The 15,489-nt window shown below is 58.6% G+C and overlaps 1 pseudogene; it reads right to left on the minus strand.

The window, feature by feature from the left end:
• Positions 1 to 14,464, minus strand: part of LOC141574911 (connector enhancer of kinase suppressor of ras 1-like) — a 95,725-nt pseudogene extending 81,261 nt beyond the window's left edge.
• Between the last annotated feature and the right edge of the window lie 1,025 nt (positions 14,465 to 15,489).

A 15,489-nucleotide genomic window follows, 5' to 3' on the forward strand; every position in this document is an offset into this window, starting at 1 on the left:
CACATCATGGCCCCGCGTGCTGTTCAGGGACACAACAGGGATACAGGGCTCAGCACAGGGCCCGGCATGCTCATGGGAGATCAGGGGACAGTAACACACACTGTGCGTGCAGAGTGCAGCCTACCTGCCTGCCCACTGAGCCTGGGCCTTCCCGGCATTCAGGATGGCTCCTGCAGGCCCTCAAAGCAGGGGTTATTTTAGGACTGTGTGCATCAGGGTCCCCTAGGGTTTCGTGGGCTAATTCACACTGGAGTGGGAAGGACTCTATCTGTCCTCCTACACAGCATAAGGAAGCCAAAGTGGGCCAGCTAGCCCCAGTGAAGGAACAGGGAGTGGGCAACGTGTCCTTGTAGGTAGGGGCTTCTAGGAGTCCCTCAAAACTCCTCAGCTGGGCCTTTGAGCTCCCGAAACCACCCATGCCAGGTACAAGGCCCGCTAAATCGCGCTTCATATGTCCACAGTGCCAACTACCCACCTCTGCCTATCGACTTCCGACCCACAGACTAAGGCTTGAGCTGGGTTGCCTCCTTCAGGGAACCCACCTGGAGAAGCTGGGAGTTCCTAAGCACTGTACCTGGCTCCTTCAACAGCTCCTACCCAGCTGCTGTGCTGGGGCTTCCTGCCTCGAGGCCACCTCCCGCAGTAGCTGGAGCTCATCAGGGCTCTCAGGTCCCCCCGGCAGCTCAGGCAGCCCTGCCCCCATACACGACAGCTGGGATGGAGTCGCTCGGGACTCAGAACACAGGGGCCCTCTCCTGTTTCCAGGCCTTGATCTTGGCTGTTCCCTCTGGTACATCCCCTCCTGTCCCCTGGCTGAATCAAATTCATCCTTCAGGGCTCTCCCGAGGCCTTGCCATCTCCTGGAAGCCTCCTCAATCTCCCACTCTGTGCCCAGCTCCCCTCTGACCACTAGCCTGTGAGAACCCCCCTCCCTGGGCAGGCCCACGTCTGCCTCCCCAGATCAGTACCATGTCCTCTCTTGTTGAGGAACTGGGGGCTATGCTTGTGACCCGAGGGGACCCAGGGGGTGGAGACCTGCCTGACTTCGGTCTTTCTGAGTGAGCTGATGGGTGAGAGCCATGCACCCTCAGGCCTGTGTCCCTGCCCATGGGGGCAGGCTCTCCAGGCACTGACAATCTCTAAGGCTCACTTAGCATCCATGGGTCGGTGATCAGGGCAAGGCTTCTCATGTAGCCCAGGATGCCAATCTCCTGGCTCCCACCTGGTGCCTGCCATGCTCTGAGTCAGAGCTTCCAGCCGCAGGGCTGCCCCAAGGCTGGAAACCTGGCCATCCTGGGGGTGTGGTGACTCTTCACCTGACCCACCCCACCCACTTGGACAGGGCCACAGAGGCCCAAGGCAGCCTTCCAGGTAGAACAGGGCCCCTGCAGAAGTGGGGCACCTCAGCTCCCCAGCCCTGCAAACAAGTGGGCTGCACTGGGGGAGCCAGGGTCCCGACAACACCAGGGCACCTGCTGACTATGCCCAGCTGAATGGATTACACCCCTGCCTGGCCCTTTACCCTCACTCAGACCTTCACCTGGTGCACGTCTGGCCCACCTCTGTCAGGCCTGCCTCCTACTCGTGCCAGCTGTGGGGCCTCGACACCCACACTCCCTCTCGCTCCAACCACTGGTGCAGCTCGACCTCAAGCTGATAGATCACTCAGCAAGTGCATCCCTGGCCTTCCTGGTCAGGCTCCGTGCTGGGTGCTGGGCACCTTCACAGGTGCCAGTAGATCCCAAACCTCCCCACCCATGCCAGTTCAGCTCTGTCTCCTCCAAGACACCTTCCCAGGCTGCGTGGCCCCATGAGCTCTCCCCTCTGCCCTCCCACCCAGCCCCCTCACCTACTCCGCCTCATTAACGGCCCAGGGTGTGTCCTGGTTCCCATGAGGAGGGGGGCTTCATATTGTAACAGAGGAGAACAAATCTTACTCCAAATCCGGGCTACTCCTTCAGTTTTAACCACTGTGCATTGTTTTCCAGGCTTAGCCTTGTTTGTTATTCACCTTTTGGGAAACAATGTTGTCTTTAGCCTGAAATAGACAGGAGAGCCTATTCTTAGAGCTCTGACCTTTAAGGATGTCAGCACTTCTGCACTGATGTAGAGATAGCAAGTTGCAAAATAGAGAATAATCTTTCTTTTGTTGGAGGTTTAAAGGAACACCAAGGCCTGACCCACATGGACGGCTGCAGAACAAAGCAATCCCACAGCAAGAAGTTTGCAACAACGAACCCCACCCGCTCGCCCTCTCGCTCTCTCTTTTTTTTTTTTTTTATATTAAAGGAGCCTGTATTCTGACTGGAGTAGGATGGTTCTCCAAGACATTGTTCTGCCATCCTCTCAGTCGGCTGGGTTTCCAAATAAAGTCACTATTCCTTGCCCCAACACCTCGTCTCCCGATTCACTGGCCTGTCATGTGGCGAGCAGAGCGAGTTTGGACTCTGTAACAATTTCCCCCAAACTGTTGAGATGACCCCCAACACCACCTTAACTGTCACCACAGCCTCCACCCTCACGGCTATCACTGAAACCACTGCCACCACCACCACCATGGCGAGCACCCCACAACTGCCCTGCACACCCAACAACAGGGCAGGCATCCTCCCAGAGCTGCCCTGTGCTGTTCCCCAGCCTGACAAGCAGATCCCGTGAGCTCAGGGGCTGTTCACACTCACTGCCTACGCTGACTGTGAGGCCAACCCAACACTCAAGTCACTTGTGAACACCCCACTGATAGGACTGCACGCCCCCACGACTGACAGGGGGCCCACAGGGTCGGAAAACACAGGGACCAGACGCAGCCCCACAGGAGACTCCTGTGCCCTGAACTCCACCCGGGAAAGCTCCCCACACCCAGATGCCACCTGCCCCTGCCAAACCAGTGTATCCCGACCTTCATGCACATGTCTGTGCTGGTCCCACCACACAGGACCCCGCCCCAGCCCTGTACACACCAGGGCCACCACTGGCCCAGCAGCAGCCAACAGTGCCCTTTAGCCAGCACGGGAGAAATCGGGCTGGGAACTGGCCGCCTCTGACAGTGAGCTGGACACCCTTCCACTTGTCCTCCTTGGCCTGCCCCTAACTGCACTCTCCAAGGAAACAAGGGACAGGGATGGGGCAAGGCTGTTAAAGGGACCAGGACATGCACTTGGGTGAGGACACCAGGGAGGGGGCTGGGCCTGGGTCCTGAGCATCCCAGAACAGCTCCATAAGACAGGGCCGAGGTCTTCCCAGGCACGGAGAGAGCACAGACTGGCATGACCCATGCGGCCACCCTGGGCCTGTCAATGGCATTTGGTGCCCCAGTCTCCTGAGCCAGGAGTTTCTACAGGTGCTTGCAGTGGGGTCAGGTTTTGAGAAAGGTCCCAACAGACTATGCGGGAAGGTCACACCCTCCACCAGCCAGTCCCAGTGTCTGCTCTGCCAGCTCAGTAAGGGTGCCAAGTGCCACTAATTAGGGAAACCCCGACCCAATGGGACACAAGGCACTTAAAGGACTTCCCAGAGTTATAGTTGCTGTGCACATTGACCCAGGAGAACAGGACACGGTGGGTATGGAACTCTGTCCTTCCTGGAGCCCACATGGGATTAGCGTCAGACAGAACACCTCCTGAAACACCAGCATAGCAGGATGAGCACCGTGGACGGTGTCTGCCCCAGGCCTGGCCTGTACGACGTCCCTACGCTGGGCCTCACCTCCACCATTTTCAAGTGATGGCACAGTAGGTGATTTCAAAGGATCTTGCCAGCTCTCATTTCTGTGCTCTATGTAACTCTGGGTTATTCATTTTTAAAATGGAAACTGCAAAACCCATGCAGCCGCCATGAGTGAAAGAGCCAACAAGCTGTCTGACCAGAACCACAGAACTGAGCTCCCTGGATGCGCTCCTGGCCCTCCTTAATGCCAGCACCAGTCCATCCTTCCTGGGGCCGTCCTCCACTCACCCACCCAAACATCTGGGAATTCTGCAAAGATCCCCCTTTCCCTTTCTAATGGCCCTGCTCCCAAGGCCCTCACTGCCATGGGCCAGGCTGGTGAAGGGGTGTTTGGGGGAACGGGACATGAGCCCTGTTGGGAGAAGTCACCTCATGTGTACACGTTGAGCCCGTGTGTGTAAGTGTGTGTGTACAACTGGTGGTCAGACAGGCAGGGGTTTTGTGCTGTGGGTGGAAACCTTACTCAGACTTTCCAAGATGAGTATGTCACAAGGCTGACAGTTGCACATGGCTGGAAGAAGGGGCAGCCGTCTAAGCACGTAACACACTCATACTTACACACGAACGCGCACAAGGGACTCCAGATGAGACACGGGGTCAGGGCTCAATGTGTGGCCAGTGGCCAGGACCAGGGTTCAGTCTGAGTCTGGAATCTATGCTCCATCAGTGACCAGGGGCAGACTCATGGATCAAAGTCCTGGATCAAAAGATCAACTACTGCTGAGATGATAGTCACATCACTGATGGCTCTCAGACCCCAGTGGTCCCCACACACACACAAAATTCAGGAGACACCTGAAACCCTTTCTCATACAAACACACACAAACACAGGCCCATGACAGCACAGAATCAATCTCGGGGCTCACTGGTGGACAGACCTCGGGAATCCTGTCCCTGGTACCCACTTTAGAAAATGCTTGGTTTCACCGAGTCCATTTATCTGAGGAATGGCCCACCTTGGGCATGGAAGGAGGTTCTGTCCCACAAAGAGCAGAACAAAGGGGAAAGACCTGGGGAAGGGCAGAGACAGCCGCCTGCCTCGCGTCCCCTACCCGATGGCCTGGGGGTCCCGAAGGAGACCCTGGGCAGCCTCAGGGACAACTGACGTCAGGTGTCAACTGCCTTAAACATGGGCACAGCCCCTGACCCAGAACTTACTCCCAGGGAACCAGGCACACTTGTGCACACACACAGCGGCGATGACCCTAGGGGACTGCCACAACCCTGTCACCCAACAGAAGCCACAGGGCAGGATAGAACACGTGCTCCGCCACATGGTGCAGAATCAAAATGAGGGAAAATATGGTCATCCATGCAGACAAAAGGCCAGAGAAGTCACACCATCCCGCGACATGGGCTTTCTTCACTTTACTTCTGTGGACTTGCAATATGCTACCCAGAAATGTATTGTTCTATAAACAAAACACGGCAGGGGGGTGGGCGGCAACCACAGCTGGGAACACACAGTCTCCAAGAGGGGGAGGACAGGGACCCACAATACACTTGGTTTACAAAAAAACAAAAACAGAGACTCAGAGAGGGTCACTTCCTGAATGTGGCACAGCAAAAACACAAGTCCAAACCTGCATCCACTCTTCAAGTAAGAGGGGCAAAGGAAATCAACACTTTGATGTACGAAGCCCCTTCTGGGAGCCCACTCTGCCTTTTCCACACCCATCATTCCACAGGGCAGCACGGGGATTAAGACCACCACGTTCACAGCCGACTTCCCACTTAGTGGTCCTGCAAGCCCATGGCTACTGTGTTAACTTCTCTGTGCCTCAGGTTCCCACGTGTCAATGGGTGGCTCCGTGGGGCATCACACTAAAGGGCTTCATCCAGGTGCTGGCTCCTGCTGAACTCTCAGGACACGGTGGTCCTGAGCCCCCACCCCCACCCACCTGTACAGCCCTGGCTTCAGGGTATGGGCTGCCTGGGCATGGTCTGGACCGTATGTCCTGTACTGACAGCTCCTTGGGCCAGCATCTCAAGGACAGGAGACCCCACGACACCCAGCCCTCAGTCCTCACCTGTGGCATTGTGAGGACACCGGATTGTGGCCACCTCTCTGGCCAGGATCTCCTTCCAGAGCACAGCACCAAAGCTGTCCTCATCACAGATCTCACAGGGCTCTGCCAGGGGGCCAGGGACATGAGTGGGGGTGGGTACAGGAAGAGGGGTGGGGAGCTGGCAGCAGGGCCAGGAAGGCCAAGACCCTCCAGGAAATCCACCTTCACAAGGAGGCGTCATTTCCCAGGAGAGCTGAGCCCCAAGCCCACCCAGTCTCTCAGGATGTCCCTCCCCAGAGTCCACCTATGGGGTGGGAGGACCATCACTGGGACACTGCTGGGTGCTGCATTGCTGGTGCTCATCTTGGGGGCTCTGGCTGGCTGCTCCCACAAAGAAGGGCCCCAAGCAGGCATGTGCCCCCTGCTGTGTGCCACCACCACGTGACAGTGCATCTGCACCCCCGACGTCCAGGCTGCCACTTCACATCCACAGTGGGATGCCACCACGCACAGAGGACAAGGGATGGGGACAATGAGGGTACAGGTACAGGAGCCACAGGGATGCAGACACAAGGACGAAGGGGCAGGAAGCCATGAGAAGAAACTGAGACCCCGAGAGTGGGAGCCAAGCTCACCTCGATACAGGATAAAACAAATGCCTCAAATGCACTCATCCCCTCACCATCACCCCACTGCCCCCGGCATCCCCAGGGACACTGCAATGTCCCACAATCATGCCCCAAGGGGTCTAGACCCCCCCTCATGGCTCATGTCCACCAGGTCGCCCACCCACAGGTCCCTCGGCACGGCCCTAACCTGGGCACTGTTGCAGGAAGCAGTCTCGAGTTTCCATGCAGTGGCCCTGGGACTCGGCGCCCCTGTACTAAGGACCGTTGCACTCCCGTGCGCCCTGCTGCCACACAGGGAGCAGCTGGCAGAGCACAGGCTCCACCTTCTCTTTCAGAGGATGATCCCTCCCAAGCAGGGATCTAGGACACAGCATCCTGGTGGTCAGGAGACGAGTGTGGGCCTCGACTGAATTAGTAATGGGGTGTGACGCAGAGGCCGGCTGGGCAGGGAAGGGCAGAGATGCCAGGGAAGTTGGGGTCCTTCCCCACCCAACTTCCCCCTGGAGGCTTGGTGCCTTCCAGTTCTGTCTACAGGCAGCTGGGGCAGAGTCTGCACTGCTTTGCATCCAGGTCCCCAGTGTAGGGACTAGAAACAGAGCTGGAGCCCCAGCTAGGTCTAAAAAGTGAATGAATGAATGAATGAACAAAAGACACCCCCGCCCATCGCAGCACTGCCTTACAGAACAGGGGCCCAGTGACGGGGTTGAGGATGGTGCTCGGGCTCTTTCCTGGGCACAGGTCCTCACGCCCTGCTGCACCCTCCCCGTGGTCCTCGGTCCAGATTCCTCTGATCATCAGTCTCCTCCTCATCCCACTCTTCCCACAGCCATGACCTGTGAGCTCTTTCTCCCACGCCCTCCAGGGACAGCAGGAGTGATCAAGCTCTCACAGCTGCTGGCTGAGCACCAGGCTGAGACTCCCCCAAACCCAGCAGACTGGCTGCTGAGGGCCTCCTGGCCCCTCCGGCCACCCTCCTTCAGCCCTCTCCTGGGTCTTATCAATTCTGGCCCTGTCCCCCCAGCAGTCATGACCTCATGGTCCCAAAGACCTGAGCCCCTTAGTAGCCCCAGTGTCACGGAGGACATGGTAATGGACAGCCCCTAAACACTGGGGAGCCACTGAGGAGTGAGGAGTAGAGAGGCCTCACATCTGGGGCCCGCACTCCAGTCTATGCTGATGGGCTCGGGAGGAGGCTGCTTTACACAGGCTTTCTGTCCAGAGGCCACACTTGAGGTTTCCAGATCACTCCCTCTGTGAGGGACCCTGGTGCCACCATCCTATTTATCCTCAGGGTGGCCCTGGGGCCCCCACCCTCCCAGCAAAGCAGGGTCAGAGCGACCTCAACAAGGGCACACAGTCTCACCACGCACCTACTGTGGGCCAGGTTCAGGCCAGGCCGGGCACCCTGCATGTGCTGACATGGCACCCATGTACCAGGAACCAAGGAGATGGCACTGCCAAGGCCCAGCTCTGGGACCCACGCTAAACCTGGGCCACTGCCCCACGCCACCTACTCCCCCGGGGCTGGAGCAGGGGAGCCGGGCTGCCTGAGGGCAGGTCACACCTGGCCTGGCAAGAGGGTTCCGATGCCTCTTGGAGCCTGGCTTCTCTGTGGCCCCAGGGAGCAGACCCACCTCCTGGGGTGAGAATGAGGACTGCACAGACCCCAGAGGGTGGGCTCTGGAGCCGAAGGGCCAGGTTCACTTGGTGGGCCTGTAAAGTACATCCCACCCCGGCCTAACACCCCACATCTGAGGACAGACTGATGCCCGAAATGGTGGGAGATGACAGGTGTGGGCACGCTGCTGGGATCAGAGTTGATCCCAGGGAACCCACTTTGATGGGCAGCAGGTTCAGTGTCCAGGTGCTCTGTCCTGGGGAGGGCGGCTGGAAAGGTACAGAGTCCCCTCCCAGCGGTCCCCGTGCCTGTGCTGGGAACTGACCATCAAGGGGGCCTGATGAATTAACTGCAGGCTAGGAAGGGACACCCATAGCTCCCCCTATTTGGAAGGCGGGGCTCCTTCTCCCTGCTGAGTGATGTAGCAACTGAGAATTCCACACCCCCCACGCCCTTATAGAAACTTCTTCTCTCACAGAGCCCACTCTCCCATGAATTTCACTCCCCTGAACCCAGGGTCCCTCTGCCAGACAAGGGACAGGTAGGAGGGGTGGCTCCACCCTTACTGGGGTGGGCATCCACCGAGCTGGACCCCTGAGCTCCCAGCTGTGCAGCAGAGGCCCAGGGAGGACTTGCCAGAGGTCACAGGGCACAGGCAGGGCTGAGTCCTGTATGGATCCTGATTATCAGGGCCCGAGAGACTGGTTCTAAGCCCCATTCTGGGTCTGGGCACTATGCTATGTGATCCCACAAGGGAGGCCTCTCTGCTCTCATTGTTCAGATGGGAAGATCTGAGCCTGCTCACATGAAGTGATGCCCTGCTTCCCAGACTGAGAAGGGGGCCAAGTTGGACTGCGCCCCCCGGTCTTCAAGGAAGGTTGCTCCCCTCAAGGTTGGCTCTCTGGGAGGAATCCTGAACAAAGGAGTCCTGACTGCTCCCTGCACCTGCTCTGTGCTGGTCACCTCAGTATACAGAAGCCTTGAGTCTCAGTCCACCCAGGAACCAAATGTTCACCCTACCTACAGCAGACACAACTGAGACTCAATGAGGCATGCTCCAGACAGCCAGGAGGGTCTTCCCTGGAGACGGCATCGAGGCCCAAGTCTCAGAAGATAGGTGAAGACATGGTCTGAAGAATACTACACAAATAGGACTTCACTCTGAACTGGGAATGTCACGGAAGGACCCTGGGGGCTGGGCCCAGAAGGGGAGCATAACAGGGCCTGGCGGAAGGCGGGGAGCCCCAAGACTGCCTCCATGCCGTCGGCACACGGCAGGTGAGCGGCTCTGAAGGTATGACAGCTGAAGCTGCCCAGACAGGGGGCCTTCATCACTGCCACTTCGCTTGGTTTACATCAACAGCCCCATGACCACGCCCATTTCGCAGAAGCAGAGAGACCAAATCCAAATTATCCACCAGGCTGACAAGGAGAGAAGCTGGGATCAAACCCAGGATCAGATTCCAAGTGCTCCACTCGCTGGCCCCCAGACTAAGCCTGCCTGCCAAAACCAACCACAGGGCCCCCCACCTGGCACTCTGCACCTCAGTGATCTCCCCTGCTCAGCCATCCCATCCCATCACGCTGAGACAAAGGGACAGAGGCCTGAGGTCCAGGAGACAGAATTGACAGCAGGGTCAGGGTGGGCACGTCCTGCCCATCCCACCTTGGTGGCCCAGCCCAGGTCCCAAGCAGAAGCCTGAGTGACATGGAAACTGGCAGTGGGTGGGAGAGAGAGGATGCCCCTTGGTTCCCATGGCAACTGCTGCAGAACTGAGTCTTTCAGGATAGACTCAGCTTAGGACTCAGCTGCTAAAACACCCTTTATTTCAGGGCTGGTTACCTCAGTGACCCAGGTGGTGATGATATGGTGGGAGAAGGGGGGGGAGAGGAGGAGTCAGATCAGGAGAGGCCACCAGGGGGAGACCAGCTCAGAGGACAGACTGCCCCCAGGTTAGACATGACCCTGGTAACACACTAGGCATCGATGTTCATTAAAGACTGACCTCGGATCCTGGACACAGGGTGCTGTCCCCCATCACAGACAAGCCCTGATCCTTGGCCATGCTCCCAGCACGAAGGGACACTCAGCGAGTGGTGGCTGCTAGTTCTGTTATCATTGTTATATCTTTAACGTGGGTCCCACTCACAGCTGACACCTGACAAATGTTATTCAGACTAATGTATCCACAATGGGAGGAGACCTCGAAAGGACTCCTGGGGCCCACAGTGCTGGGCGGAGGCTATCAGGACCGCCTTTGCTGGGTGGCCACAGGGCTCCTGGGCTGGGTGGGCTATGAGGGGGCAGCAGAGGAGTGGGCAAGGCTGGGGGTGGGCTGCCCCTCCAGGCCCAGAAGGAAGCAGCCATTATTCCCTGGCTCAATGCCCTCACTGTCTGGAAGCCACATTTCCATCTCATTACTGGATGAATGGAGCCAATTAAAGGCGGCCAGGCAGCCTTGGCCACCCAGGAGAGAGGGCACATAGTAAGGGGGCTCCCAGCCTCCTTCCAACCCTGGGGCCACAGCCTGGAGGCTGTGGCCTCCTTGGCCCCTGTGGCCCCAGTGGGCCAGGATGAGGGCCCTGGGAGAGGCCCTCATCATATTATGCCTTCCTGCTTTCTGGGCAGAGCTCTCCTGAGCCCAGCAGGTGGTGCAGCAGAGGCAGTGGGTCAGCCCCTGTCCATTCCTGCCCTGCCCTCGCCCACCAGGCTGGTTCCCCAGCCATCCAGGGTGTGTTCCAGGGCCTCTGAAGTTAGGGCTTGTCCTGGGTCATGGGAGTTCCTCCTCAGCTCTTGCATGGATGTGCAAACGAGGACCACAGGGGACAGGACAGCTCTCTGAATTCCCCCACCCAATCCCCAGTTAACCCCCACCCCGGCCCCCATGGGTCCTAACGTGGCCCATCTGGTCAAAACAGGAAAATGCAAAAAGACTATCAGGAGAGAGAGAGAGACACTGAGCTGCGAGGCCTGCGGAGCAGGATGGTGGCTGCACAGGTGCCGTCAGGCAGGGATGGAGGTGGAGGAGATGGGACAGTTGCTCTGGCCCAAGAAACACTTGCCAGCCAGATGTCTGACGTGGCCACGTGGCATCTGGACAGGCCAGGTGGGGGCACGGCTGAAAGTGGGCCATGGTTTGGCCTGGGCCTCCTGCTGACTCCCAGCTGGCCTGGGGATGGAGGGACACGTGACCCAGCCTCCCCTAACCAGTGTGAGGGGTGAAGCTCCCTGGCACAGGCTCAGCCAGCAAGATCTGGGGCCGGGCACCTGCCTGTCTCAGCTGTGTGTCTTCTGAATGACTGCTGGACCTCTCTGGTCTGCATGCCACCCCACCTTGGCACATGTGTACACACACACCCCCCTCCCAGTAGAGTGCTGAGCAGGAGACACCCCGGGCGGGACCACCAGGTGACAAGAGACGGCTCTGCCCTCTTTCTCCCCCTTACAAGCTGTGTGACCCTGGCTGATGCCTTAACCTCTCTGTATTAATCCAGGGCCTCCCGTGTGCCGGGTTTTATCAGCCAGCAGGGCAAACTCCCCTCCCCTGCTGGCATGAAAGAGAATAAGGACAGAGAATTTATCCAGTGTTCACAGGTGATGTCTTGTGGGAAGAGAAAAACAGACGGTGCGGCTAGAGTGCAGCTGAGGCTGCTGCCACTTGAAGCAGCATGGTCAGGGGGTCAGGATGGCCAGGGCATGAGCAAGCTGAAGGAAGGGGCCCTGTGGGTGTGTGGGTAAGAGTGTTGCAGCCCAGGGAACAGCCTGTGCAAAAGGCCCTGCGCAGTGGCTGAGCCATCCCCAGGCTGCTGGGAGGAGTAAACTGGTTGACAGGTGGTGCTTCCTGCACAAGGAGACAGTCAGACGCAGCTGCGGTCACCACCACCAATGTGATGTTTACTCCCAAAGTCTCAGAGCATCAAGGCCTTCAGAGTCCCGGGCACGCGCATGGGGGTCTCAACTGCCCCTAGGCCAGGTGACCATGTCCTATCCTGCAGCTGAGCTCCCCACTTCACATCATGGCAGCCCCAGCCCACAGGCCCTGCCAGCCGTCTTCCCCCAAGGCCCCCAGCCCTGCCAAACAGCCTCGATATGTGCTTTGTCACAAATGCTGAAATCGGCCTACGCACACTCACGCACTGCGGATGTGAGTACCTCCCACCCTCACACACGCACAGAAGAACGCAATGCACACACGCACATACTGACATGCTGGAAGGGGGCAGGTGTGACCGATGATGTGCACACATGTGCCCCATACACTGCACATATGCAAACAGACCCCTTGCACACACAACACCCTGGGGTAAGAAAGGGAGCTGCCCCAGCCAAGACGTAGTGACCTCAGCATCGCGCAGCCCGAAGATCTGCCCTCAGGCCTCCCACCCCAGTGCTGGGGGCCCTGATACACGGATGCAAGATCGGGATTTTCTGATGTTTCCTGGATGCCACAGTGCACCCTCGTCTGGGCCACGTCTAACCTCCTCTCCTGATCCTCTACGGCAACTGGCTGCTTAAACACGTTTCTAATCTGGGGTCCTCTGCCTGGGGGCCATCAATAGAAGCAGGTCCAGGATAACCGGCTTCCTCTTAGCTTATTATTAACCACACTTAGCCTATTCTGTGCCTCTACACATGCTATTCTGTGGGATCCATCAGTGCCACTGGCTCAGGAGAAGCCAAGGGCCCTGGACCATGTCACCTAGCCCCGTGATGACCTGCTGGCAGGAACGCTCAGCCCAGATGGGCCACTGCTGCCCTCCCTGCCCTGGCTAAAGCTCCAGCCTCCTGAAACATCCTGGGATTCCTGCAAATGGGGGATCCCCTCCAAGTGTCTGCAGGGCTCCCAACCTACCCTGCTGACATGGAGGCCGTCCGGAGTCCGAGTCCACTGATCATGCCTTCCTGCACAGATGCCCCTCTCACCAAGGAAACCTAACTGCTAAGAAGGTGGACTGTGCCCCAGTCCCTCCTTGCTGGGACCCACCCAGCACACTGGTACACCTGCCTTTCCCTCTGATGGCCACAAGGCTTGCCCGCATCTCTTCCAGAACCTTAAAAACCCCCTGACCAAGTCACCCCAACTCCAGATGACATGCAGTCCCAACACCAGGGAACCCCCACACCCCACACCTGACTCCTTCTTGTGTTTGGGTGTTAGTGCCTCCTCCCTCCCCCGACCAGGAAGGCTGCACCAGGACACAAAGGACTTTCCTTGTGCCTCTTCACCGCCCCTCGTCCCTGAAGCAGAACACCTACCAGGAGCTGGGTAACTAGCAGTAGGATAAGGATTTGTGCGGCCACAACACATGCAACCCCCAAACTGCATTTCCTGACCACACATACCGAAGGCCAATTCTCTTCACTTTTCCCACCCATGTCCCAGGAGGCCCCTGCATACCCTGTCACAAGCCACAACAGCATGCTGCCCCATCACAATCGGAAGAGGAGGGACCTTTCCACAGCCAGAAATGAAAACTTCCCTCATCCAGGAAGAAACAAGACTCATCCTTCCCTAAATACTCAGCAAGCACCTCCCACTGTGCCGGCACCACACCGAGCCCTGGGGGCCACAGGAAAACACCCCAGGACCCTCTTCTCACAGTGCAACTGCCTTCCCTGAGGGAGCCCTCAGAGACAAGTGGCCAGGGCAGGCCTGAGGGAGAGACCTACTCCCCCTGCCCTCAGCCTACAGAGCTGCCCCCTGGGCCTCTCCGTACCGGTCACTCACCTGAAGCGCATCCCCGCCCCGGTCCTGGGTCAGGCTGGTGAGGCAGTTCTAAGGGCCGCCAGCCACATCGCTGGGGTTGCGGCTGCCCATGGTGAGGTGTTCTACGGGAAAGTTGTCACTGGCGTGGGAGGGCCCCAACCTGGGTCCCACGGTCACTGCCCTGGGATGGCTGCTGTCCCTTCTTCGACAGGAACTACTTGCTGGCCAGCAGGAAGGCCAGAGGCCCCGAGGGGTCACGAGCCTCAGCACCTCATCACAGCTCTCCAGGCCCAGGTAGGTGCGCATGGGTTGCAGGAAGGAGTCCAACTGGTAGATGCAGATGCAGGCCAGGCTGCTGCAGGTGGGGCTGCCTTCCCCACCTTCATGTAGTGCACGTGGTGGTGCGGGTCCTGGTTGCACTGGGTCCAGGAGCAGCGAGAGGCGTTAGCGAGGAACTCAGCAACCGCCAAGCGTACCTGAAGAATTTTCCCTGCACCAGCATGGGGCAAGGCACAGCCCAGCCCGAGGACCCACATCCAGCCACGAGGTCACACATCGCTGGCGCCCCAGCAGCAGCAGCAGCAGCAGTGAATCGAAATCCACAGGGCGCCCGAGGCAGCGGCCTGGCCCCTCATCCGAGCTGGTGGGGCTGCCAGGGTTCCGTGGGCTGCGAAGGCAGGTGTGGGCCAGGCCTTCACATGACAGAGTCCGGCGGCGATTAGGGCCAGATTGCAGGGTTATGATCGGAGGCAGGAAGGAGAGAGGGTTTCAGGCGACCAAGGAGGCAGCAGTGGCTCCTAAAATTCGGGACCCGGACACTGGACAGGGGCTGCCAGCAGCGGCTGGAAGAGAAAAAAGAGGGGACTGTGAGCCCTGTGCTGAGGCTGGGACTCAAGCATGCTGGGGGCAGTGCCCACCCTGAGCTTGGGGCCCTGACCCTGCTCTCAAGCACCTGCTTTTGCACACCTGTCACCTGCCAGTGTGTTCACCTGCACGGACAGGAGGGGCAGGAAGCCAGGGGCCTGGGTATGTCCTCTCCCACATAGGCCTGGGTGGGAGTAGTGGGCAGCCCCGGCCAGGGCCGCAGGCCACATGGGCCTCGGCTGTGCCCATATGGACGGACAGGATGCCATGGTCCCTGTGCTCTGGGCCTCAGTGGAAGCCCTGTGGTGGCTGTGGAGGTCATTCCCATTCTGGGCCTCTGTGGCTTCTCTGACCTCACCCCGCCCCAACCCCAACTTTCACAGATCTGTAAACCCAGTGATAGGGGATTCAGGACAAGGAAGCAGAGGAGAAAGATCATTCCGCCCATCCCACAGCCTCCCTGAAGGCCCACTCTCTGAACCTCAGCCCATGTGGGGGTAGAGACCCCTCTGACCTCTGCCTCCTCACATCAACAATGACCTGTTCTTTGGGGGATGAGGGTGGGGTTAGACCCTGGTCTCTGGCTGTGACTTTGACATTCAACTGCCTCCTCTCACTTCACCCACCCTGCTGCCTGTCACAGGGCCCCACAGATGCCCCCTTCAGCCTCTCACTTGAGCTCCTGCAAGGAAGCTCCTAACCTCCTTTACCCCCTATCCAGATTCTCCTGGAGCCACCGGGTTGGCCATGTTTCCTGCCTTGGCCATGTCAGCAGGGTTGCCCTCCCCCCATTTCATGGTGAGGAAACCGAGGCTCAGAAGAGGTCACAGTAATGAGGCAGGAGTACCCACACATGAACCCCCGTATTGACCCCAATCTCGTGACCCTTCCCTGCTCCAGGAGAGGGTGCTGGCTGTGTGCCACCCGCTCATAC

This window comes from Camelus bactrianus, chromosome 24 (genome assembly GCF_048773025.1).
Source record: "Camelus bactrianus isolate YW-2024 breed Bactrian camel chromosome 24, ASM4877302v1, whole genome shotgun sequence".
Lineage (NCBI taxonomy): Eukaryota > Metazoa > Chordata > Mammalia > Artiodactyla > Camelidae > Camelus > Camelus bactrianus.